This window comes from Chinchilla lanigera, unplaced genomic scaffold (genome assembly GCF_000276665.1).
Source record: "Chinchilla lanigera isolate Chin_1 unplaced genomic scaffold, ChiLan1.0 scaffold00114, whole genome shotgun sequence".
Classification (NCBI taxonomy): Eukaryota; Metazoa; Chordata; class Mammalia; order Rodentia; family Chinchillidae; genus Chinchilla; species Chinchilla lanigera.
The window spans coordinates 2,573,816-2,598,471 of NW_004955515.1; the positions used below are offsets into that span (position 1 = coordinate 2,573,816).

Genomic DNA, 24,656 nt, shown 5'->3' on the forward strand with positions numbered 1-24,656 from the left:
GGGGCGGTGCTCGGCCGGGTCCCGCAGGTCGGCGCCGCTGTTCGCTCTGGCCCGCGGTGGACACCCGCTCCGGCCCGCCGGCTGCTATTTCGGCCCGGGAGGCCGCGGCCTCTGCGCCCCAGACAGCACCACGCACTCAGACAGGTGGGGAGTTCGGGCCGCGCTTCGGTCACCGCCCCGGAGGCCACGGGCGCTGCAGGCCTCTGCTTGGCTTCCTCTAGGCTTTGGGCTGCTGCGGTCTCGAACCGCCCGGAACCGCGAGCCTTAGCAGGGCTGCACCTGTTGCCTCCGCTTGGCGAGCCGCGAGGGTCCGGGTCTCCTGGGGTTGCTACTGAAGACACGCGAGAAGCATCTGGCTGGGAGTTGTCCCTTTACTTGTTTGATTTAGCGTTCTGGAGGGTGCGTGTGGGGGAGCGGTAGTCTGTAGATCGGGTCGCTAGAATGAGGCCTGTTGGGAGAGGCCAGACCCGGATCTCTGGAGCAGTGGCCCGTGAAGTCCGTTTTTTAAAACCTCACTCTGTGTTGAGTGTATCCTAGGCCGTGGGTGGCCAGGCCCTTTCTGGCCTGTGACCAGCCATCTGACCCTGCCATTGGGAGTTTTCCAAGTGTACTAGGTGCCACCAAATGGAAGTTTCTTTTCCGTAGGGGTAAAATGATACCAGTGGCCTGTCATCTCATTTGTGCTCCAGGCCTGGGGCCTGGCCCCTGGCTGCTTAGGCAAGGTTATTTGGGAATGTTTACTGTGTCCCAGAAACTGGCAGCAAGGGCCAGCACCCGGGAAGATCCTGGTACAGAGAATAATGCCCTGATTGTCACTCTCACCGTTGGTGTCTGTGCACATCATGTCTTGGTGATTGTTGGCTGCAAAGAAGAAAGCTGGCTGGTCAGTGGCCACAGGGAGGGAATGGGAGGATGGCGGGTTGCTCTGTGAGGAGGACTTCCCCCTGGGAGGCCAGACCCTCCCGCTGATGAAAGTGTGCAGCCAGCAAGTCAGAGGAGTAGAGAATGGAAACATGGGGTACCAGGAGCACCTGCCTGAGTCTCTTTCCTGCATCATGTGAGGAGGCCCTGAGCTCCAGCTGGTTGGCCATGGAGTCTCCTGCCAAGTGACCTACCTTCCCCTGGGGCCAGTCCTCCTGCACTCTGAGGTGGAGCCCCTGCTCCGTCTGGGTTCCCCACCAGCCCGCTGGCCTGATAGCTCACACAGAATCGACTGAAAGTGAGGAGCCCTCCAGAGTGGCTGGGGTCCTGGGTTGAGGTGTGGGGTGCATGGCATTGCCCATGCTGCCACCGCTGTCCAGTGGGGCTGAGCTGTGGAGATGACCTTGATGACATCATCCACTTGCAGACAATCTCTCCAAATGGTCTGTCCAGGACAGATGCTACCCAGAGCTGCCTGCCTCACACCAGGCCTGGGTGTGTGGCCAGTGCTTGGGAATGCATGCTAATGGCTAGCTTGGGGGAAGAGGGAGGAAAAAGCTGCTGGTGCCAGCCCCAGAGCATAATCAATAATGCATTGCAAAGATCAATGGCTCTGTCCAGCTCTCTGTTGTGTTCTGGAGGAGCCAGCCCAGGGAGGGTCCCGACCCCCTTAGCTTGTGTGGTGAGTCTGGAGCTGGACCGGGTCCTCCCTGGGAGCATCCCCTGGATCCCTGGCTTAGCCCTGCCATGCCCTGGAAGGGAGTCCATTTCCTGATGGTAATGTACAGCAAGCTCCCCTTCACGCTGAGGATTTGCTTGGTTTTGGGACTCTTGGGATGTTACATGATTAATCAGAGAGTGCGTCCAGGTGCCCTTCTCAGGCTTCCCGTGCCAGGACCTGGGGCTCTGAGGCTCTTCCTGGGGTGACAGTGTGTTAGTGCTGCCCATTGGAGGGGCTCATGGGGAGAGAGCCTGCTGTCTGCAGTTCCCCTTAGAGGCAGTTGTTTTTTTCTTGAGCAGTTGACAGTTGCAGGAAGAAGAGGGGAAGTGAGCAGGAGCTAGGCAGAGCCCTGGAGGAGGGTCCTGTCTCCCCTTGCCTTGGTCTGTCCCTGGCTTGACAGGTGCAGCCAGGCCTGTGCCATCTCCTGTGAAGGCTGGGGTTGTCCCTGGATGACTCGGGGTGTGTTCCAAGAGCTGGGCTGGTGGGGCAAGCTCATCTGCACCTGCTGGGAGAGGTGTGCTGGCCTCTCAGTGTTCAGTGCTGTGCAGAGGGGACACGGGGGCGAGTGGAGATTGTTAGGAAGAGGTATGTGCAGACCTCTGTCGAAGGGACCGGGGGACTTCTCTGGAGCCAGGAGTTTTGGAGGTGCCAATGAAGGCGATCTTGGGATCAGCAGAGTGGCTGCTGTGCTTTATGCATCTCTCTGAGCTTGTGTGATGCTCCCAGAATGCATCTGTATTGTTCGCACCAGGCCAGTTCTACCCAGCGCCTGCCCCAGTGGCCCAGAGAGCAGCCTCACAGCCACCTCCTGCAGGGCCTGTGTGAACGGGACCAAGGTCCTATCATTTTCTATAAGTTCAAAGATGCCGCCAATGAGGGCAGCCACGGCACCCTGCCTCTGGGTTACTTCGAAGTGGCACCCTCAAGATTGCAGGCTTTGGATAAACCTGGACACAGAGTTCTTGGTCCTATCTATATTTGATCACTGCTTTCAGAATGAGTCCATGTGTGAGACAGGTGGACCTTCACTGAGTGAATGGCTGTTGAGGGACTCCTTAATAATGGCAGTGTGGTTGTATTGAAACCAGCTGCACTCCAGTGATAAATGCAAAGCGTTCACCATAAGATGTTTGAGACATGCCTCAGGTCAGTGTGGGGTGGGAGGGATTGTCTGTGGGCAGAGCATGTGGGGGCTGGGTGAGAGTTCCCCGGGTTTCTTGTTCTATTCTGGCCACTTGTATGTTCTGTTAAAATACTCCATAATTAAAAGTTAGCCTGAGAAGCCCAGGTCTCCCCTAGCACGCGCCACTGGGTCCTTTACTTCATGAAACGTTCAGAGTTTGCATTGGAAGATCTTCCAGTGTGTATAGGGGTAGGGGAAGTGTCACCTTATCCTGCACTCTCCCATATGGTCCTGTTTGCACACACGCCTGTGGATACCTATGCCCAGCAGTCCCTAGGCATCACACACTTGTGTGTGTGTCTGGAAGTGTACACCTGTGTCTTCTACACTGCTCTGATTGGAGGCTGCAAAGCTGCTGCTAGGAAGTGTGCGTGTGTGTGTGTGTGTCCCAGTGTATAAGGGAGTGTGTGTCTATATGCTTGACAGTGTGGGTATGTGAGACTGTGTGTATGAGTGTGTGAGTGTGATAGTGTTACAGTAGACTTGGAAGTGTTTGAGTGTAAGATGGAGTGAATGTGTGGAAGTATATCAGAGTAAGAGTGAGTGTAAGTATGAGCGTGTAAATGTGAAATAGTGTGAATGAGAATGTATAACTGTGCATGTGCAAGCATGTCTGTGAAAGTGTTGTTGAAGCAGGGAAAAGAAGGGAAGGTCCATTTCTCCTCTTTCTATACTTCTGTATTTTTGGTGCTGTTACAGTGGAATTACTTTGTAATAGTACAAGTAACCTTAAAAGAGACATCTCCATCAGCACAGTAGGAGGCTGAGGCAGGAGGTTCAAAACTTTGAATCACAAGCTCTGCATGACCCTGTCTGAAAACTAAAAAGAGCACTGGAGAAGGAGCTCAGTGCAAAGGTCCTGGGTCCCTAGGTGTGCATGCTTGGCCCTGTGCAGATTGGGGTGTCTCCGGAGGTCTCCTAGTTTCCTCAGGCAGGTTACAGAGAGGTTGGTTTGTGGGTATCCATCCATGCTCCTACACAAGTTGATAACAGAGATTTGGCTTCCATAAGACAATCAGTAGATCAATCATTATTGACCTTTGTAATGTGTTCTGTGGGCCTGAATGGTAGAGAGTGCTGCCTTCCCCTCCGCAGTGGAAGACAGGAGATGAGGGCCATGGAGACCAGTAGCAGTGTCTTCCTCTGGCAGAGGTGTCAAACATGCAGACAGCGCCCAAACTAGTGTTGGCAAACCTATGGCACACGTGCCTCAGGAGGTGCACAGAGCCCTCTTTTCGGCACACCGGCCAAATCTCCCTAGCAGCTGAGCATTGGATATTCAGGTTTAATTGCAGTGTTGGCACTTCACAATAAGCATTTCGGGTTGGAGTTGTAGTTTGGGCATTGAACCTCTAAGAGGTTCACCACCACTGGCCTAGCCTGAGCCTGGCTGGTCCCCTCCCTGTCAGCACCCTGCACTTGCACCCTGTCTTCTCAGAGGGCCTGGTTTTCTCTTTCAGTTGGTGGTGGATCTGTCAGGATCTGAAGCTATGACTACCAGAAAATGCCTTCCGTTGCAGGGAAGGAAGCAAGTTCGCAGTTAGGCCTGCGCCTGGCTGGGTGTTATTCTGACCCTGTGTTTGGAACTTGCCGTACTGTCTTTAGGTCATTGTCTTTATTGTTGGCCCGTGTTTTGAGTTGGGAGTGCCCAGGTGCCCTGTGGTAACACTGGTGGTGTGGCTCTGTCCTGCGCAGGGCTGGGAAGGCTCGTGTTCATGGCAGGGTGGCTGTCTGCTGCCCACCTTGGTGTCAGGCATGGCACTGTTTTGTGTGAGCGTGAAGCCTCTTTCTCACATCCAGATCATTCTGCGTGTCCCTTACTTAGGGCTCTATGGATCCCAGCCACAGGGCCAGCACCTCAGGGCCTGTCTCATATCTTGGGTTTCTGATAGAAAGGAACCTTGTAGGCCAAGCCCCTCTTATCTGACGGGGGACACTTGCCAAGACCCCCAGCAGATACCTGACACCAGATCCTGCCAAATCCTGTACAAATCTTTCTTCAGTGCATATGTACCTGTGGTAATGTTTGTCTTCTAACTTGGGCAATAATAAATAGTAAAACAGAACAGACCTAACAATATACTGTAATGAAAATTAGATAAAACTTGTGAATTATTTATGGAATCTTTCATTATTTTTGGATTGTGGCAAGTTGCTGGTAACTAAAAACTGCAGAGAGCAAAACTACAAGTAAAAGGGGTCCCTTAAAGATCACTCCCACCTGACAGATGTGTCCACTTTGTGGAATTTCACTCCTTGCTTCTGAAAATGTTTATTGGGAGCTGGTGACAGCGAGGAGCCAAGACACAGAGGCCCTGGCCTCTGGGAACTCGGGTCACACAGAGCGAGGTGAAAGGCTGGGAAGAGGAAGTACTGGGTTTAGCCAGTGAATAGTGCATGGTCAGTGGTCTGGGAGCTTGCAATTTAAAATCAAGTAGCCAAAATAAAAAAAAATAAATAGAGAAAGTGGTCATACCCCCCAACCCCCCAGCCAGTGGCAGCAGAAGGTGAGGAATGTGGCCTGGGCCACCAGGCATACCAGGCAGGATGGGGAGGCATTGACATCTACAGCATCCATAGGTCAGGCGGGCTCACCTGGGGTTACAGGTCACCACTGACCTACCCATACCTGAGAACTAGTTGGATGAAAGGACCTGGAGTTTGGCAGGGGTGTGCCTGGGCTGGAACTACAGAGTGGCAGTTACCAGCAGAGCAGTGACACCTGAAAGCTGCGAGTCTCGGTACAGCTGCAGATGAGTTGAGGCACAGATGATGGCTGCTGGCGGAACACACATCAGGAGGGCGCTGGCTGTCCAGGGGGTCCCAGGAAGTGAAGCTTGGGCATGACCTTAGTGGTAGCCACGTGGAAGTCCCCTGGACTTCCTGGCAGGCCTCCTGAAGTGGAGGCCCAAATCATGGAGTGAATTTACCAGAGAAGGGAGGAGGGCAGTCGGGGCCAGCTGGAGTTGTAACTTTTTGGAGAATTTTGCTGTGAAGGGGAGCTGAGAAGTGGGGAGGGGCCCATGGCACTGGGCTGTCTTTAAGGTTTGCAGAGAGGGAGGCTGAAATGAAGGGGGAGGCAGAGAATGGGGTGGAGAGGAGGGATGCTGGGCCTCAACAGGTGCAGGTTCTGGCTGGGGGGCTCATGTCAGGCTTGCACCTTCTCCTGGAGGGCAGTGTGCAGAGGGACCAGGCATGGCAGAGAATGGAGATGGTGGCTTGGGACAACCCAGCTTGAGGGTACAGGGGTGCTCAGGGAAGATGGCGTGTCCCCTAGGTGACAAGGCTGAGTTTGCCCAGCTCCAGGGTGCAAGGGTGGGTGACCTGTCCAGCAGAGCTCAAGGCTGAATTGTGCTTAGAGAGGGGTATAGGGCTCACAGTGACCGTGATAGGCGTGACTGGTACCTAGGCTGACAGTGGGGCCCTGTCCCCTTGTCATGTCTCCAGTGTACTGCAAGTGTCCTCCTTTAGATGTGTGTTTGCCTGCCAGCAGCACTGGGCTTCACTAGGGTCCCTCTGAGCTCAGCTCCATATCCGCTGGGCACTGGAAGGATCTGATGCTTCCCAGGTGTGGCTCTGCACCGTATACCAGTCCCTGGGAACTTGAGATATGTGCAGTATCTCCTCAGAGTCAGGGCTCTGGGGTGTGACTGGCAGCCAGGTTTCATGGTCCCTAGGGCTTCTAATGTACATGAAGAAGCTTGGGTGCCCTGGGGAAGGAGTGAGCAATGGGAGGAGCAGGAGGCCTCCTTGTCCTGCACAATGCACCATCGTAGGGTACAGGCCAGAGTGGGTAGACCCAGCCTGCAGGACAGATGCATCAGGCCTCTTCTCTGTGGCACAGACTATGTATGGCTGCTGTTGAGCAGCTGCTGCTGCAGAATTGAGACATTGCCCTAGAAAACATCTGGCCCCAAACTCTCCCAGAATTTCCTTTGCCCCTTTATACTGATACCCCCACAGTGTCACAGATCTGCATAGATTCAGTTGTTATAAATGAGTTTCTGTAAAAGTTTCAGTGTGGAAAGATACAGTTGTCTATGCTTGGCCTCAATCAGTGTGTCCCAAGCACCCACTGGGTGGCTGGGACTGTAGATAGTACCAGCCCCTATGTATACTATGCTTTTTGTACCTACTTACCTAGGATGAAGGTGAGTTTATAAGTTAAATCCACTAACAGCATCAACAACAATAACTAGTAATAAAATAAGACAATTATAACAATATTTGATGATAAAAGTTTTGTACATTTTTTTCCTCTTGTAAGACCTGGTTGTACTGTAGGTCTTAGCACTTTAGCATGATTTCTCTTCTTTCCTTAAGTAGAGACTTTACCTTTTTAGTTAATGGAAACATTTCATGACTTCTCTTTGATACCTTCAAATTGCTGGTATCATTACCTTGAGGACCATTATTAAGTAAAGTGGAAGAGATACTTAAACACAAGTACTGCGGTATTGTGACAGCCAGTCTAATAACTGAGACTGCTAAGCAACTAACAGGAGGGTAGCATATATACCAAGGATACACGAGTCAAAGTGTTTCATGACCCAGGTGGGATATGATGGGGTGGAGTGAGACCTTATCACAATACTCAGAATGGTGTGTAGTTTAAAACTTATGGATTCTTTATTTCTGGAATTTACAATTTAATGCAGTATTTTTGGAGCATAGTTGGCTACAGATGACTGAAATTGCAAAAAGCAAAAACTGCAGATAAGGAGATACCTCTGTATATTTTATACTATTGTATTTAGCTTGTTTCACTCTCCATAATATTTCTGAGAATATTATGTGCTGCTGGCTCAATGTCTTTTTATCATTGGGCAGTATTTTGTTGTGTGGTCGTATCATGGTTTGTTTAGTCACCTAAGATAAACAACCAGCAAAATGTGGATAAACACAGGACCAAAGAAGATAAGCAGATGGCTAAGAAGCCTGTGAAAAGATGTTCAGTATCGTTTGTCACTGGGAAAGTACAAATTAGAACCACGGTGAGATATTTCCTCACACTGCACTAGAATGGCTTTTCAAAAAAGGAAAATTAATGTGTTGGTAAAACTGGAAAAATTAGAACCCTTGAACTTTGCTGACGGATGTGAACAGTGGTGCAGCTGTTTTGGAAGAGCTTGGAGGCACCTGAAAAACTTAAACAGAATTACCTTGTGCCCAGCAATTTTGCTCTTAGTATATACAGAGGACAGTTGGCAATAGACTCAAAAACTAAAAAAAAAAAAAAAAAAAAACAAGAACAGTAAAACCTTGTGCACAACAGTTCATAGCTGCACTGTTCACGGGAGTCCAAAGATGGAAAAACACTGCATAGATGTGTGCTCCAGTGTGGTGTGTGCTTACACAGAATATTGTTGAGCCATGAAAAGGGATGCACTGCTGACACAGGTTGAGTGTGGCTGGACTTTGAAAGCACTATGCTGAATGATAGTAGCCAGACCCAAGACCACATAGCACTATTTATGATTCTGTATTTTACAAGGTTCAGAATATGTGAACCTGTAGGGAGAGAAAGCACATTCGTGGTTGCCAGAGGGCTAGGGAGATGGATTGGAAGTGGCTGCTTAATCGTATTGGGTTTCTTTAGTGTACTGGAATGGATGGTGGTGGTGACGGATCATTGTGAATGCACTAAATGCCACTGAGTTGCAAACTCTGAAATGGTAAGCTTCTCCTGTACCTTACTGCAATAGAGAGAATAGCAGAAGTTTTCTGAGCATCCACAACAGATGTTACTGTAGATATGCTCTCCTTTCCCGTGGGTAGCCCCCCAGGAGTGGGATCGCTGAATGTGTGGTGGGTCTTTAGCTCTGTGAGAACCTGGCCAGAAGCTTTCCCCAGCAGTAGGATTGCTTTCCATGCCACTGCTAAGGCTGAGAGTGTGGTATGTTTCCTTTTGGTGTGGGTCCTTGCAAGCTCTTAGAGTTGTCAGCCTTAATTTTAGCCTTTCTAGTGGGAATGCAGTAGCACCCTACCCTGGAGGCTTTAGTTGTGTCTCCTCAGATGCTACTTAGCTGTGCATATTCTTTCAGGAAGTATCTGTTTGGATCTTTTGCTCACTTTGTAATCGGGTCATTTGTCTTACATTTGAGTTGCAGGATTTTACATACTCTGGATGCTGAGCCTTCTTCAGATTCTTGTATTGCAAGTATTTTTCTCAGTCTTGTCTTTTAACTTTATAAATGGTATTTTTCAAAGGGCAGGCTTTTACATTTTCATTAAGTCTAGTTTATCAGTTTTTTTAATGGTTTATGTGTTTTGTGTTCTACTTAAGAAATCTTTGTCTAATGTCTACACATAGTGATTTTCTCCCTTTTTCCTTTGAAAATATTAGTTTTAGCTTGTGTGTCTAGATCTGTTCAAAAGTAACTAGTTTTTAACTAGAAAACCCTAAGGATTGAAGTTCACTGTTTCCGCATGTGGATATCCAGTTGTTACAGATCTGAGAGCAGTTGACTCTGTGTAGCTTTGTTTGTGAATTCTATTCTGTCCCATTATGGCTGATTCACCACAAACCCCAGTATCTTGATGTCTTTTTTTTCCCCCCAGCACCGGGGATTGAATTCAGGGCCTTTGCACAGAGCTACATCCCAGCGCTTTTTATTTATTTATTTATTTATTTATTTATTTATTTATTTTGAGACAAGATCTTTTTTTTTTTGGTACGAGGAATTGAACTCAGGACCTTGTGCTTGCCAGGCAGGCACTTGTCCCACAGAGCTATATTCCTGGCCCGAGACGAGATCTTGATAAGTTTCCCAGACTAGCATTGAACTTTCAATATTCCTACCTCAGCTACCTGAGTTGCTAGGATTATAGGTATGCACCATCATACCCAGTGACTGCTGCCGTGATGGCCATTGCTTTGTAGTAACTCTAGAAGCCAGGGAGCATGAGAGTTTTGCTTCCTTTTCAGAATTGTTGTTACTTCAGGTCCTTTGCATATCCATATATGTATATACTTGAAAGCAGTTTGTCCCTTTCTTCCAAAAACCCACTTGCTTCTACCTGAGATGGCATTAGCTCCTTGGATCCTTTTGGGAAAATTGACTTTGTGACAGTATCAAGTCCCTGGCTCAGTGAGCACGAACTATTTTAATCTTTCTTTCAACAGTGATTTGTAAGTGTGAGTGTGCAGGCCTTGCACATGCCTTATCAGATTTACTCAAATGCTTCATGTTTTTCAATGTTTTTTTAAATGGATTTGTAACTGTTTTCCATTTGTTTATGATAAGTAAATAGAAATGCAGTTGCTGTTTACCCTGTGGTCTCTCTAAATTCACTTGTGTAGGTTTTTTGTGTTCCTTTAAGATTTCCATGTAGACAATCCTAATAATGAGTAAAGATCATTTTACTCCCTTTTTTTTAGCTGGACTGCCTTTCCCTTCTTGTTTCTTCCTTTATCTTACTCTTCAGGGCTTTCAGTACAGGGTTTAGTAGAAGGGATAAAAGTGGGCATTTTTCCCCATTCCCCATCTTAGGAAGACAGAATTTGATTTTTTGTGTTGCTGTTAAGTGTGGTGTCAGGTAAAGATTTTATGTAGAAGTTTTTTTGTGAAGTTGAAGAAGTTTCTAGTTTGCAAGTTTGCTTTCCAGTTTCAGTTACCCAGAGTTGACACAGTCTGAAAATACTGGGGGTAAAATACAAAAAATAACAAAGTTTTACACTTTCTGGGTACTGTGATGAAATGTCCACCATCCAGCTCTGGCCACCAACACACGGGCTGTCTCTCTGTCCAGCAGAGAGAGCAGTTTTTATGGTGAATAGATGTTATTTCCTCTTCCTTTTCTATACTTACTGGGGTTTTCTTTCCTTTGTGAGTATAGTGAATTACATTGATTATTTTTTGAAGTAAAAAATTCAAAATCAACCTTGAATCTCTTGGTCATGATATGTTATCCTCTTTGGATACCATAATCCCCCCTTATCTACTGGGGATTCATACTGGTAGATCCTGACACTGCCATGGTACCAAACTCTGCTTCCTGTGTACATGTACTTATGAAAAAGTTTAACTTAGGAATTATGCACAATAAGTGATGAACAACTATGGCCAATAATAGAACAGAACAATTGTGATAGCATACTGTAAATGCAGTTTCTATGTCTCTCAAAATAACTGACTTCATTTTTACTTTTCACTTAAAGGGCGCACTCCCGCTTCTCTTTGGAACCCAAATGGCCAGCATGTGCTCTTATGTTTTGGGGCTGGGCAGGTAGTATGCACAGCCTGGATGTATGGATATGCTGGACAGAGAGACAGCCCGTGTGTTGGTGGCCAGAGCTGGATGGTGGACATTTCATCACAGTACCCAGAAAGTGTAAAACTTTGTTATTTTTTGTATTTTACCCCCAGTATTTTCAGACTGTGTCAACTCTGGGTAACTGAAACTGGAAAGCAAACTTGCAAGTGCAGGGATGCTGAGGTGCTGCTGGATTGGAATCATTACAGTTTGTTTGTTTATTGTACCAGGAATCAAACTTAGGACCTTGTACTTGCCAGGCAGGTGCTGTGCTGCTGAGCTACATCCCCGGCCCTCCTTACAATTTTGTGACTGTATTCACGAGGGATACTGTTTTCTTGTAATATCTTTTTCAGGTTTGGGTATCAAGAGTATTGTAGGCCCTACTCTATGTTTTGGGAACAGTTTTCTCTTTATTATTGTGTATAAATAATTTTTGTAGGATTCAAACATTCTTGTGTTGAAAGTTTGATAGAATTTACTAGAGAAGCTGTCAGGACCTGAGGATTTCTTATGAAGAAACTTTTAGTTATGATTCTATTTCTTAACAGAGGACTATTAAGATTTTATATTTCTAAGATTTTGAGTCCATGTTCATGTGTGTGACTCTTTGGGTTTATAATTTATATACAGTGAAATCTACCCTGTCAGATGTACCATTCTGTGACTTGATAAGGGTATGAATTATGTAGCCATCAACAATTTGAGATATAGACAATTTCTGTAACTTCAAAAATTTTCTTGAGCCTCTTTGAAAGCAGTTCCTTTCCTCAGTCTTGGCAAGCCAGGATCTGTTTTCTGTCCTTATAGCTGTCCCAGAGTGTCATATAAACAGAACGTGTAGCTTGTGGTCTTTGAGTCTGGCTTCTGTCACTTGGCCTGACTGTGCAGTTGTTTGGGCAGGAACCAAAGCGACCAGGTCCCTGTGAAGTGTGACATTGTCATTCACTCATCAGTGACAACTCCAAAGGTGGAACTGGAGGCAGAGGCAGCAGCAAGTACAAGAATGACAAGATGGTCTTGTTCACAGTGGCCTCTTCAGTGACGTGCCCAGCACGTGGCCAGTGTTCCCCTTCCTCCCAGCCTCCTGGCTACATCCCTGTGACGTCATTTGGTGCATCCTTTACAGAGGACAGGCAGCTTACTCTTGGGGCCTCGGCTAAGATGCACTGAAGCTGAGACTGAACCCAGGATTTACACCTTGAAGCTGTCCTGGGCCTGTTTTCCTGTTGGCCTTCGCAGTACCCATCGTGAGGGCCAGATGGTCCAGGTGTTACACAGACTTCAAAAATGTGCTTTGGCCACTGACATTTAAGTAAAGAGGACATTTAGTTGATTGCAAAGAATCATGAAGGTAAGGAAACATTTATTAAAGGAGGTATTTGCAGTGTTTGTGCAAAGAAAATGTAGACAGCCTGAGCAGGTGAGAGAAGTGATTAGGTGTGAGGTGGTGGCATTAGTCAGTATTTAAAAATACTGGGGTAAAGTGCACAAGCAGGGAGGTCAAGCAGCACATCGTGCTTGGGACGGTCTGTGAGGCCGTGTGTGCCATGAGGACCTGGAAGTGCCGAGAGAGGTCCAGACCGACCAGAGGAGGCTCGGCTGTCATTGGTGACCGACTGGGCTTGTCTGTGCTGCCCTGTATTTTTATGGAAATTGTAAGGGAGAAGTAGGAGAAAAGACCTGAAAAACGTTCCTGTCAGTTGCACACACATGGACACACACACACATGCAGAGATGGCGCAGCACACATCAATGCATATGCCACACAGTTTGCACCACACACACCACAGCATGTGTGTGTATGTGCACACACTACACACTGTATATATGCAACACATACACCTGATACCTCTAACATGTAGCATACGTACACCACACTACACGTACCATGCACACCACACACCATATATATACTATACTATGCCATACCCCCCCAGACACACACCATACATATTCTGCATCCCCCCAAGTTACACACAGCATACAGACATACATGTACTACATTACACAATATGTATACTGAGCATGTATACAACCACACATATATACCCCCACACCCCAAATCATAGAGAACACACACACCATACATACCTGTTCCATAGACCCTATGTCACACAGAAATACACACCACACCATCCAACAGTATGCCACTGTATACACATACACACCCCTCACACCATGCATGCACATACTACACACCATAACACCATACAACACAATACCATCACACAAATGCACACACCCCTTGCAGTCCTGTCATAGCACACCACATACATGCATGCATATGTACCACTTAGACATCACATCTGTCAAACGCCACATGCCCATACACCCAGTACGCATCCATAGACATGGAGCACGCATGCACACACAGCACACATCATAACACCACAGCACGGTATGTGTGTGTATGTGTACCTTGTATGCCTGGAGAGACCCAGCATGTGTTGCTAGGCTTGTCACACGCCTTGCTCACAGAGTAGGTGTGCATCTCCCAGTTCCTTCTGGTTTAAAGGGATGAGCAGGTGGTGAGAAGTGAGCTGGCTGCTCGTGCCTCTTTCCTGCGTTGCAAGGAAGGGTATGTGGTTGGGGATGCCACAGTGGAGGCAGACTGCAAGGTGTGCGTGGTGGTGGGACGTCGCTGTCTGTGCTGCAGTCGCACATGGTCCAAACCATAGGGATGGGATTGGCGTGAAGCCCACTTTGTCAGTGGGGTCGGCCCTCGGTGGTTCCCAGAGAAGCATGACTCCTTTAATGTCCCTCCTTAGCAGAGTTTGACCTAGGCTGCACATGGTTCCAATCCTGTCTGAAATTAACCTCAGCATGGTTTCCATGTATGTACCATATTGTTAAAACATTCTGATTGGAATGTAAAAACTTATAGCAGCAGTCAGGAGGCCTCCAGGAGGTCTTATGCTGGCAGCTTTCAGACTGCAGTGGGGACCCCAGCACCTTATATTGTAAAACACTGCACACACACACTCCACATACACACACACCTAAGCACCCACGCCTGAGCCCTCACGGGTACATGTTTTAACACCAAAAGTTTTTTTTAAATAATAGTCATGCTTATCAGTATGGGAGGCACACTGATGTTTTTATTTCATTGCATTTTATAGAAAAACTGTGCTGTGTATCTTCAGGTTAAAAAATACTGACCCATGTAGCATACGGTCCTGCAGACAGTTTGAAATGTTTGGTCACCCAGCCTGTATGTGCTGAGTAGTATTTCTTGTTGACTGACCTTTCACCATGGACTCCTGTCCTTCATTGCTCCACTCAGGCTGATCCTCAGGGTTCTGGAGTGGAGATACACCAGCGCCTCAGCAAGTACAGTGTCCTAGCTGTGTGCTGCCGCTGCAGGGCCCAGGGTTGGACTACATGCCCAGGGCAGGGAAACTGGGTCAGAGCAAAGCTCGTGTGCAGGTGGAATTGCAGATCTGGCTGTTTGAAAATGGAGGCAGTCAGAGGCTTGGGTTTCAAGCTGGGAATCCTGGGAAACTGTCTGCTCCCCTGGAAGCAGCGACCACCGCCTGTGCTGTTTGGCATGGGGGCATTTCTCCCAGTGGGGACTCACAGTTCTTCCTTCCCCTCCACAAGAGCCCATCCAGCAGGGCTTGGTTTTCGCCAGCTCGGCAGAACCATGCAGTGAGAACATGATTTCTAAAATAGAAACCTGAAAGGTCCTGGAAAACCAACCTCTGGGGAATTATAGGTCTGCATTTATTTCCAAGGACCTGCTCCACACTCTAGAGATGGAGGGCACAGGTTTTATTTCACATGGAGTAGACTGTCGTGTGTTATGGGCACATTCAATACTGCAGGAAAAAGGGAACGCTCTGCATGGAGGTCTTGCAGCAAAAATGAAGAATAGAGACCTCCAGCCACCTTGTCCCCTTTTCTCCTCTCAGAGGAGACCCGGTGTCTGTTTTCTCTAAAGTGAGTGTAGTTATTTGGATATACCAGCCCAGAGTGTTTGTGTGAGGACTCTTTTGAAGCATTCTAGCACTTAAGTTGTAGTCGCTAAAGATGGGCAGACAGTCTGTCCCAGACACAGCCCCGTCATCAGCCAGCGCAGTCAGTGCTCCTCGTTGTGTCCTCCCTCACCCCTGGGCTGGGGGCCTCTGTTGCTCAGAGTGACTTCTAGCTTGGTGACCCCCTCTTAGCTCTGTGGGGTTGGGAAGAGTATGGCCTCTTCTGGTGGAGTTGGAGCTCCTGGTTAGGATAACACCTCCAGGTGGGACTTCCTTTGACACTTTAAAACATCCATCTGGTCGGAGCTGATACTAAGAATGGATTTGAGGGTCCAAGACTGACCTCACTTGCACTGGTCTTCATTTGGCATGGTGACTCGCGTGTGGCCACCATGTGCCCTTTCCCTGCTGTGCACATTATCTGTGTATGTGCCCTGAGGGAGTGGCAGAAACTAGGAATAGCAGGCAGCAATGGCACCTGCTGAGTGTGGCAGCCATCACGGGCTTGTGGGAGCAAGGGCCCCACCCTGTGGTTTTTTCTGTCCTCCTCCAGTGACATCTGTCTGCCACATGCCCACAGGCTCCCACAGCTTCGCAGGGGCCTCCTTGCCCTACCATGCAATGTCATCTCTCTGCTTCCTGTCCCAACTCGGAATCCAGGGAAGACTGTTAGTGTGACTGTCCCCACTCCATCTTCCCCCTTTCCTTGCTGGGAGATGTTTGCAGTTTACCCTGGCAGGCAATGCGGGGTGCCCAGGACTGGGTTCAGCGCTGCCAGCCTCTGTGTTCTGTGGTCACTTCGCTCACCTGTCCCCCAGCTGGTGACAGCAGGATTCATTCTGGCTGGCTGCATTGACTGCCTCTGTGTATTTCAGATTGTGCTGCATGTATGTGCCATTTGGTGTCTGTCTGCGACATTCAGCTTGGCTTACCAGGGGCTTTCTCTTTTCTTTTGCTTGATATTTATGAGGATCCTTAACCCAAATGTCTGACCTGCTCCAAGATCTGGAACTTGTTGAGCACCAGGATGATGCACAAGTGGAAAATTCCATCAAACTGTTTCATGCGCAAAATTATTTAAGATATTGTTGAAATTTACCTTCAGCTGTGTGCATGGGTATGTAAAGCGGATGAATTTTGTGTTTTGATGTGAGTGCCATCCCCAGGGTAGTACTTCATTAGGTACATACAGATGTTCTTGAAATTAGAAGTACTCCAGGGCTGAGGCAGTTTGGGAAGGGATGCTCAATCTACCCCATGATGTTCTTCTGCCCCAGTTCTCAAACATTGCTCCAGACACACGTATGCTGCCTGCTGAAACTCTAGTCTAGGACTTCGGACTGAGACTGCTCAGCAGTCTTGCACACGGGCTGGTTTTCAGTCTTTTGTCCTCATGCTGGCCCCTCATGGTTTCATGACTCCACTTCCAGGGGCAACTGCCTGCCCTGTCTGAATGGTGGCACCTGTGACTGACGTTGCACCCCAGAGTTTGTATGTCGCCCCCTCTCCAGCCTGCTCTGTGAGAAGGGGCAAGAGCTTCACTTCTCCCCAGGTGCATCTTCTGCACTGGCCCACCACCTCCTGCCCCAGAAGGTGGGTGGGACCTCCTGAACTGCTCCTACACTGCCCTGCTTCGCTGTTCTGTCTCGCCACATGGCATCCATCAGTCAGGCCACTGCCATCCCTCCTCAGCATCAAGAGGTGTGTCCCACTGTGTCCTGGGCTTGATACCATGGGGTGGACTGGTGGGACCACAGATGGAACATGCCCTTGCATTGGGAGAGGGCTCAGGGGGTACTGATGGGACATACAGGGACCTGGAGGGTCCTGGAGTATCCAGCAAGGATGGGGTGGGCTGTTGAAGTCAGGATTCAGAACATGTAGCAGAAACAGCCTTTGCTGAGCAAGGAGAGGAAGTGGCATTCTGAATGCTTTGGTGGCAGATCTGTTGCCACTGCTCTGGCTAGTTGCAGGTTGCAGGCTGCAGGCTGCCTGTCCCTTCCCCATGGGTATGAGTAGTCTCCTAGTTTGTCTGGTCAGTGGAATGTGGTGGCCGTGAGGCTGAGTAACCTCCAGCACAGCTCCTTGGCGTTTACCGGAATGCTCACTCTGGGAGCCATGCGGTGCCCAAGAGGAGTCAACCCATGGCAGCCATGCTGGAGGCACCACGGAGGACCAGAAGTGCAGGGCCATCCTGAGGTCCCTCTGCCTGGAGCTCTGACATGCGCCGGACAGGCCTTGGCGTAACTGCACCCTGCATCCACCAGCTGTGCCAGCCCCACGTGTCCTCCGATGTTGGCACAGATGAGGCAGCCCTGGCTGTGTCCAACTGGGACTTCTCACCCACAGGACCATTATTATGGTGCAGGGCTGTGTGCTACACAGCAGTGGCACCCCAGGGAGAGATAAGGGGCTGGGGTGAGGTGGGGTGACCAGGCCAGAGGCTGGGTAGGAGGGCAGTGTTGACGAGGTGACAGTGGGGCAACTCATTTTGCTTCATCCCACGCATTTTCTCAGTCTTTGTAGTAGGAACCTTCCACCTTCCCTATCCTCTAGCCTGGAAGCAAGTATGCGCCCTCCCTGTAGAATCTTGAGAGGCACAGGTGTGAGTCTCCTGTGGCTGCTGTGAGAAAGCACCCCAGACTTGGGGCCTTCCAATAACAGACACTGGTTTTCCCAGTTTAGGTGCCTGGACATCAGAATCAAGCTGGTGGCCGTGCTGCTCCTCGAAGAGGCTCTAGGGAGGACCCTCCTGTCTCTGTGGGCCTTGGTGGCCTGGGTGGCCCTCAGCTTATGGCCATGTCTTCAATCTCTCCCCTGTCATCACATGGACTCTGTATCTCTTGTAAGGAGTCTTGCCATTGGGCTTGCAGCTCGCTGGGGTGATCATTCATGGAGCCCTCACCAAATCACATCTGCGGAGACCCTTTCTGCAGATGAGGTCATGTGCGTGGGTCGCAGGGGCCCTGCCCCTTCAGTCTCCTGCAGCAGGGGAAGAGGGCTCCCACTGAGACACGGGCTGGCCGGGGTGGACAGGGATGGCTGGCAGGGTCACTTGCTCTGGATTATTTCAGCAGTGTTTTGTCTGGAGGAAAGCAGAAACCGAGATGCACTTTGCCCTCGTGGGAAGCAGTGAAGCAGGACGGTGGAAACCCGCTGACTTGTGGAATAATGGCAGGGCACGTTGAAGCAGGAAACAGGAAGGGGCCTTCTATCTGTTTCTGTCAGGTTTCTGTCTGCGGCTGCGGCCTTGGCTTTTAAGTAGTGTCTCTCCAGAAGAGCTTGTTGAACCTTACAGTGTGAACAGGAAGTAAGATGTGCTGACTCGTTGTCCTTTATTTTAATGGCCTTTCCATTGTTCAGAAAATGGAGAAAGCGAAGAGCTTCCTCTGGTGCTGGACTAGAGCCATGAACATCTTGCCCTGCTGAGGTTTTTGTGTTTGTTTGGTACCCTGTTTCAGATGTGCATGTTCCCACAAGTGCACACACATGCACACACACAGTGTCTAAAAAGCAGGGGTCACACTGGAAAATTTTGCAGATTGCTTTGTCTCCTTGGCACTGTGTCCTAGACATCCAAGTTCTGTGTCATGCTGAACAGCTATGTGTGGCCGAGAGCTGTGCGCCCTTGAAGCACAGGCATCTGTGTCCTTCAGACAGGGTGGATGTCTCTCCGGTCTGCCACATCCTGACTGCTTTTCTTGGTGCCTGTTGCCTTGCTCAGGTGTTGTTTAGTGTGGCAGGGCTACTGAGCACCTGCCTGTGCAACTCGTGGTGGGCCCTGTGTGGAGCAGAGCCCCTAAAAAGAAGGTCATGGTGTCTGTGGCCAGCCAGGTGTGTGCATGTATGTATGTGTATGTGTTTATGTACATATGCGTGTGCCTGCACATGTGTGCACATGTGAGCCACAATGACTGCACAGCAAGCCAGAGGTCTGCGTTTGGGGAGGCTTTCCTGGGTTTAGGGGGCTCTGCTCATTAGAGAGCAGTTGAACTGACTTTTCAGAAGTCTTATATGTGTTTTCAGCTAAAAGATAAAACCTGCCCTCACTCCTCCCCTGCACCTCTAGCTCATTTAGGATGGATGGCATGGCAGGGAGACTTGGATAGGGTTCCACAAACCATGTGACTTATTTCTCTGAGACTTAGCTCTTTGGCTTTCCTGTCCCTGGTCATAACAGTTGAGTGTCCCAGCCAGGCACTGTCTGTGTGCCCAGTGGTACACAGGCACGGCCTTCCGTGAGCACTGTGAGCTCACTGTTCACAGGGGCTTCCCTGCTTAGCCAGGTTCTGCTCCAAACTTGGCACAGCCTGGAAGCCTCTCGGAAGCCAGCTGGTGCTTTGCCAGGTCAGCGTCCTCCAGGCAAACAGAACCCACAGGGTATGTGCAGAAAGGCGGTGTTTATCGTAAGGAACTGGCCTGTGTGATTGTGGAGGCCCAAGTCTAACATCCACAGTCTGGGTCAGCTGGCTGGAGATGCACAGCAGGGCACAGTTCCAGGCTAAAGGGTGTCTGGAGGTCTTCAACTGATTAGATGAGGTTCACCCACACTGTGAGTGCTTTGTCCAAAGTCTCTACTGAAAATGTTACTCATTGAAAAAAGACCTTCCCACATGCATCAAGCATAGCATTTGACCAGATGTCTGGTTTGTACGTATGTGAAACTGTCACACTGGTCAGTGCTCTGAGGGGCCTGGGCCCTGTGGCCGACTACATTTTATACCCAAGCATGGCCTGTAGGTGAGGTTGGGAGCTAGCTCAGGTGTCTGAGAACAAAGGTTGGCCTGTTCATGGACGTCTGCCCCAGGAGCAGCAGGACAGTGGTTCATCCCCAGAAGTCACCAGGCCAGTGGTGGCATGGAAGAAGCCTGTCATTTTTTGTGTTCTGGTGCCCCACGCAGGCTGGTCTCACACCTGGGCTGGCCTTCTGTGCCAATGGGACTGCTGCTTCCTGCCCTTGCTCCAGCCCCACAGTTAGGAGCCAGTGACTCCGTGGTACCTATGGGGGGGATTCCCTTGTCCTTCCCCCACAAACAGCTTCATTTTCCATGTGCCTGGACACACAGAGGTGTTATTAGCAGAATGTCTTGGAGATCTGCCTTGTTCCCTTCTTCCCTTTCTCTGGGAGAGAGTCTCTTGTTATCGTTCCCTCCCACCGCAAGCTGCTGAGGTTAGCCTCCCATCCACTGGCCTGCTCTTATCAGACTGTAATGCCAGACTGTTAATTTGATGTAAATAATCCCCTTGAAAGAGGGGAAGTTCAGCCTGGTGGCCCAGGACATCCTGACACCTACAGAGGCTTGGACAGGACCTGCCGGATAGAGGGCAGGAGAGCGGAGAGGGGCATGAAGGATCCCTAGCACTGATGGAGGCAGCTCCTCTCCTGCTTTTCCCTGAGGGCAAAGGTGAGCAAATGAGGGGTGGAGCTGGCCCGGGTTAGACATTGGTGCTGGTGGCAGGGTGGTAGCAGGAGCCTGGCCCTGTATCTGGGCTGCAACCAGCATCCTGTGGGGGTGCTGATGGGAGCAGGCTCTTGTTGGCCACCTGACAGTGGCTGTGGGCTCCAAGTTCTGCCTGAGGCTCAGATGGGTACTGTCCCAGGAGCTTGGAGCCCAAGGGGCCTGCCCTTGTCAAGAAAGGATGAGGGCACTGGCTGTGGTGCTGCCCACTCACCTGCTTTGTGGCTTCTTGTCAAGCTTCTGTTTGCCCATTTCTCAGAAAGTCTGGTCTCTCTGGATAGCTGGGGGTGGTGGGGGCTGTGCTGGAGTTTGTGGTTGGCCATGTCTGGCTGTAGCTTCTTCTTGGGGAAGCCTGCACCTCCACCTGAGAGTGTTGGGAGGGTGTGGGCATGGTAACCACGTGTGTCAGTGTGACAGCTTGAGGCCCTGCCTGAAGCTCCCTCTGTCAGGTCCAGAAGTGAGGGCAGCTGTTTTTGGATGTGCTTTCTGGTACTTTCCAAGGCAGAGCACTTGTGACTTAGATCCAGATTCTAGTGCTCACCCCAGCCTGCATCTCTGTAGGAGGTTTGGCCAGGAGGTTGTGGTGGGAAGCTAAAGGTCCTGTCTGAGGTTCAGGAGTTGTGTGTGGATGGTGTAGTGCATTTTAGCCCATTTTCTCACCAGGATGTTCTTAGAATGGTAAAACTTGTGAAACAAGTATACCCATTTGAAAAGTAACCTTCCACGCGCTGATGCTCATTTGGGTTCCACAAGTAACTTTAGTGCTTCTGATGGTAGAGAAAGAGAAACTACTGGAACACAGCTTATGTAGATAATTTATTGGGTTCTTTTGTGTGTGTATACAGGGGAAGATGCTGGAACTCAAGAGCATGGAAATGTGCAGACCTGTTTTGTTTATCTGTCCAGCATAATCTCTAGTATGCTCCTATTTGGATGAAAATGTTTAAGTGTGTTTTCTTTACCCAGCCTCAAAGATGGAGCAAAGTGGAGGCCAATCACTGCTGACATGCCTGCCCTGCTTAGAGCAGTCACGACTGTGTTTATCCTCGGGGTTTATTGGTGCCAGGTGTCTAGAAGCAGCAATTTGCATTTGGACGTCACAGGAGTGAGATTTCTTGGCACCTAGCGGAAACTGTGTGTGGATCCTGGTGCCCCTGTGTCTACAGAGTGTTTGCAGCTTTTCTGTGCTGGGACAGGGGCTTGTACCCTGCAGTCCCCACAGGGATCCAACATACAGCCTTGGATGTGGTTGTGGTACCATTTCTCTGGGGAATTCCCAGAAGGATCTGAGGAAGAGAGACTGGGATTACCAGTATGAACTATCATACCTGGCCCCTGTGTTTACTTTACACACATACTCTCACCTTTCGTGTAAAAGAAGCACTCTTGGTCTTCTCTTTGGCCTGTGTGAGTTGCCAGCATCAGTACTTGGCCATTATGAAGTAAGTTGAGGGTTATTTGAACACAAACACTGTTACACTGAAACAGTTGGCCTGATAACCAAGACACTTCAAAGGCACTAAGGGGCAGGTAGTATATACAGTGTGGATACACTGAACAAAGGAATGTTTCGTGTCCCAGTGAGATGGAGCAGAATGGTGTGAGATTTCAGCATGACATGAAGAGTGTTACACAATTTAAACTTGTAAATTGCTTATTTCTGGAATTTTCCATTAGTAATTTTGGGCCATGGTGGAATGCGGGTAACTGAAACCACACAGTGAAGCCTCAGATAAGAGGGGGCGACCATCTGGCTAAACAGGCAAGTGCTTGTTCAGGCCCTGGGTGTATTTTTATTACGGTGTGGTTGCCTCTGTCTGTGTGGAAAGCAAAAAGCGTGATTCTCTTGCTTGCAGTCTGTTTCTGCATAACTCCAGTGCCAGAAGCCTGGGCTCCTATGCAAACCCACACTATGTGTAGGGCCTTCAACTTTTTGTTTTTTGAACTTCATTTATTGTTTCATTTCTATACACTTGTAGTTTTGTAAATCTGCTTTTCTGTTGAAGAAATGTTTATTAGCACAGTCAAACATGTAAGAAAATGTACCATCTTTGTCATTTTTTAGCATACAGTTTAGTGGTGCTAGGAACATTCACAGCCTTGTGAGCTTCACTCTCAAGCAGAAGCTCTATCCACACACCAGCAACTCCACTTTCCTCCCATCCCCACACCCACCATTTCACTTCCAGTCCCTATGAGTTTGACCACGCAGCTCACAGTAGTAGACTCGTACAGTTCTTATCCTCTTGTGTCTAGCTAAAGGCCCTTTTATAAATTGTAAAATTTGGATTATATTCATTTTTCTGAAGTTATCCTACCTTTGAACCTTGAGGTACTGCACACTGGAAGTATCCTGCCATTACTTGTGGAGCTTACGTTGTAATGGGGAGGAGGCAACTGAGTTTACAATCTCTTCACACTTTAGAAAAGTAGTGGTCACTAGGTTTTGAGTGAGCTGTGTCCCTGTTTGTAAGTGCAAGTATAAGGCAACCCAAATTAATTTTTATAAAATAGTTGATGTAATCAAGCCCAATTAAAAGGCTTGTTTGATAAATGAACACCAGGTTTTGGATGGACTGCTGTGGCATCAGTTAAGAAATGACTAATTGTTATTTGTCTAGTAGTGCATTAAGTGAAATTAAGACTTCACATTTGATGCATATGTATTGAATAAAGGTAAGTAGTTAAATATTGTAGATTATTTTTCTTCTGTGTATATAAAGTGTTAAGTCATATAAAGGGTAACTATACTTTTTAAAGGAAAGACATCAGAAGCTATATTTTTTTTTTAAAAAATCCATTCTTTGCAGTGTAAGAGTTTATTATTTTGACTTTCCTTGCAGATAAAATTTACCACAAGTGTATCCAATCTGTTTCTTGCTGGTAACAGACAACTTGCCAAAAGTAAAGGCATTTTAAAGAAATTTCAGTCAAATCAGTACAGTCATTTTACTCTTTTTTCTTCTTTTCCTTTGTTTTCTCAACTAATAAACAGTAATGATTATTTTGCTCTTGGGATAATGCTAGCCTCATGTAAGTTGGGAAATGTTTCTTCTCTTCTATTTTACAGAAAAGATTAGGATAATTGCTGTTATTTTTTCCTGACCATGTTAGGTGGAATGAACCAGTTAAACTATATGGGCCTTTTCAGATGTTTTCCAGGGGTGTGAAAAACCTTTTTTTTTTTTTTTCCTGAGGGTTTTTAACTACATTCTCTGTTTCCTACAACCTCTGCCTAGTGGGTGGATGGGGTTTTCGCTTCTGTTCATGGTTGTCAGGAAAGAGATGGTTCTGAGTTGTGTGTTTCATGTAGGCCTGAGAAACCTAGGCAGTCGAGGCCAAATGCAATGTGTTTTGGTCTAAAGTTTATTCAGAGATTACTGGAGCTGATGGTTGACAGGGTGGATGTCCTTTTGTATAACTTGTTGTCTTCTTTTGTGTTGAGATGTAAAGTAGAAATGTTTTGAGTGACAGAAGCTGTGGGTTTCAGTTTGTGCCCCTGATATATTGTAACATCTTTGTATGTGAGGGGAGAGGGCACATTTTTTTAGTAAATATTCAAGCAAGATTAATTTTGCTTCATTTAATTAAAAAAATCTGTGTCATGCAGCCTTTAAAAATAGGAGAGTGATTTATGAGTAGTAAAAGGAAAATATGTTTTCTCAAATGCAGAGAGCCAGGGAATAACCAGGCAGATGTGGTGACCATCCTGGTCTTTCTTTGTCTTCCTGTGAATGGTTCACGTGTCCTCTGTCCTACACAGTCCCTGTCTTTCTGCTGCTTGTCTGCTGCAGGTTATGCACCCGGCATCACTGTGCGGGGTGTAACTTGAATTTTAGCAGACAAGAGTCCCAGGTGACGTCCCCAGAAGCTCTGGCCTGAGATGCTCCGAGGCTCTTGACCCCTGGACAGGCTTCTGGCCCTGTATGAGACTAGGGTATGTGAGAGATGGCTTCCCTACCTCTGCTGTGGTGATATGGTGATATCTATGCAAGGATTTATAAGAATTGTGACATTCTTGGGTGCAATTTCTCACTTAAAAGTAATTTTTATGGTTGAAAGTACAGAAAAATCAGAGGAGAGAAAATCATCTCCACCAAGAGATCTGCATTTTTTTTTTTTTTTTTTTGGATCTT

At 48.3% G+C, this 24,656-nt stretch overlaps 1 protein-coding gene across 2 annotated transcripts in view; it reads left to right on the forward strand.

Moving 5' to 3' along the window:
* Sema4d (sema domain, immunoglobulin domain (Ig), transmembrane domain (TM) and short cytoplasmic domain, (semaphorin) 4D) overlaps positions 1-24,656 on the forward strand; it is a gene marked incomplete at its 5' end in the record, with an annotated part of 102,572 nt that continues 77,916 nt past the window's right edge. For both annotated transcript variants that reach the window (XM_005408877.2, XM_005408875.2), the window contains 1 exon segment: positions 1-144.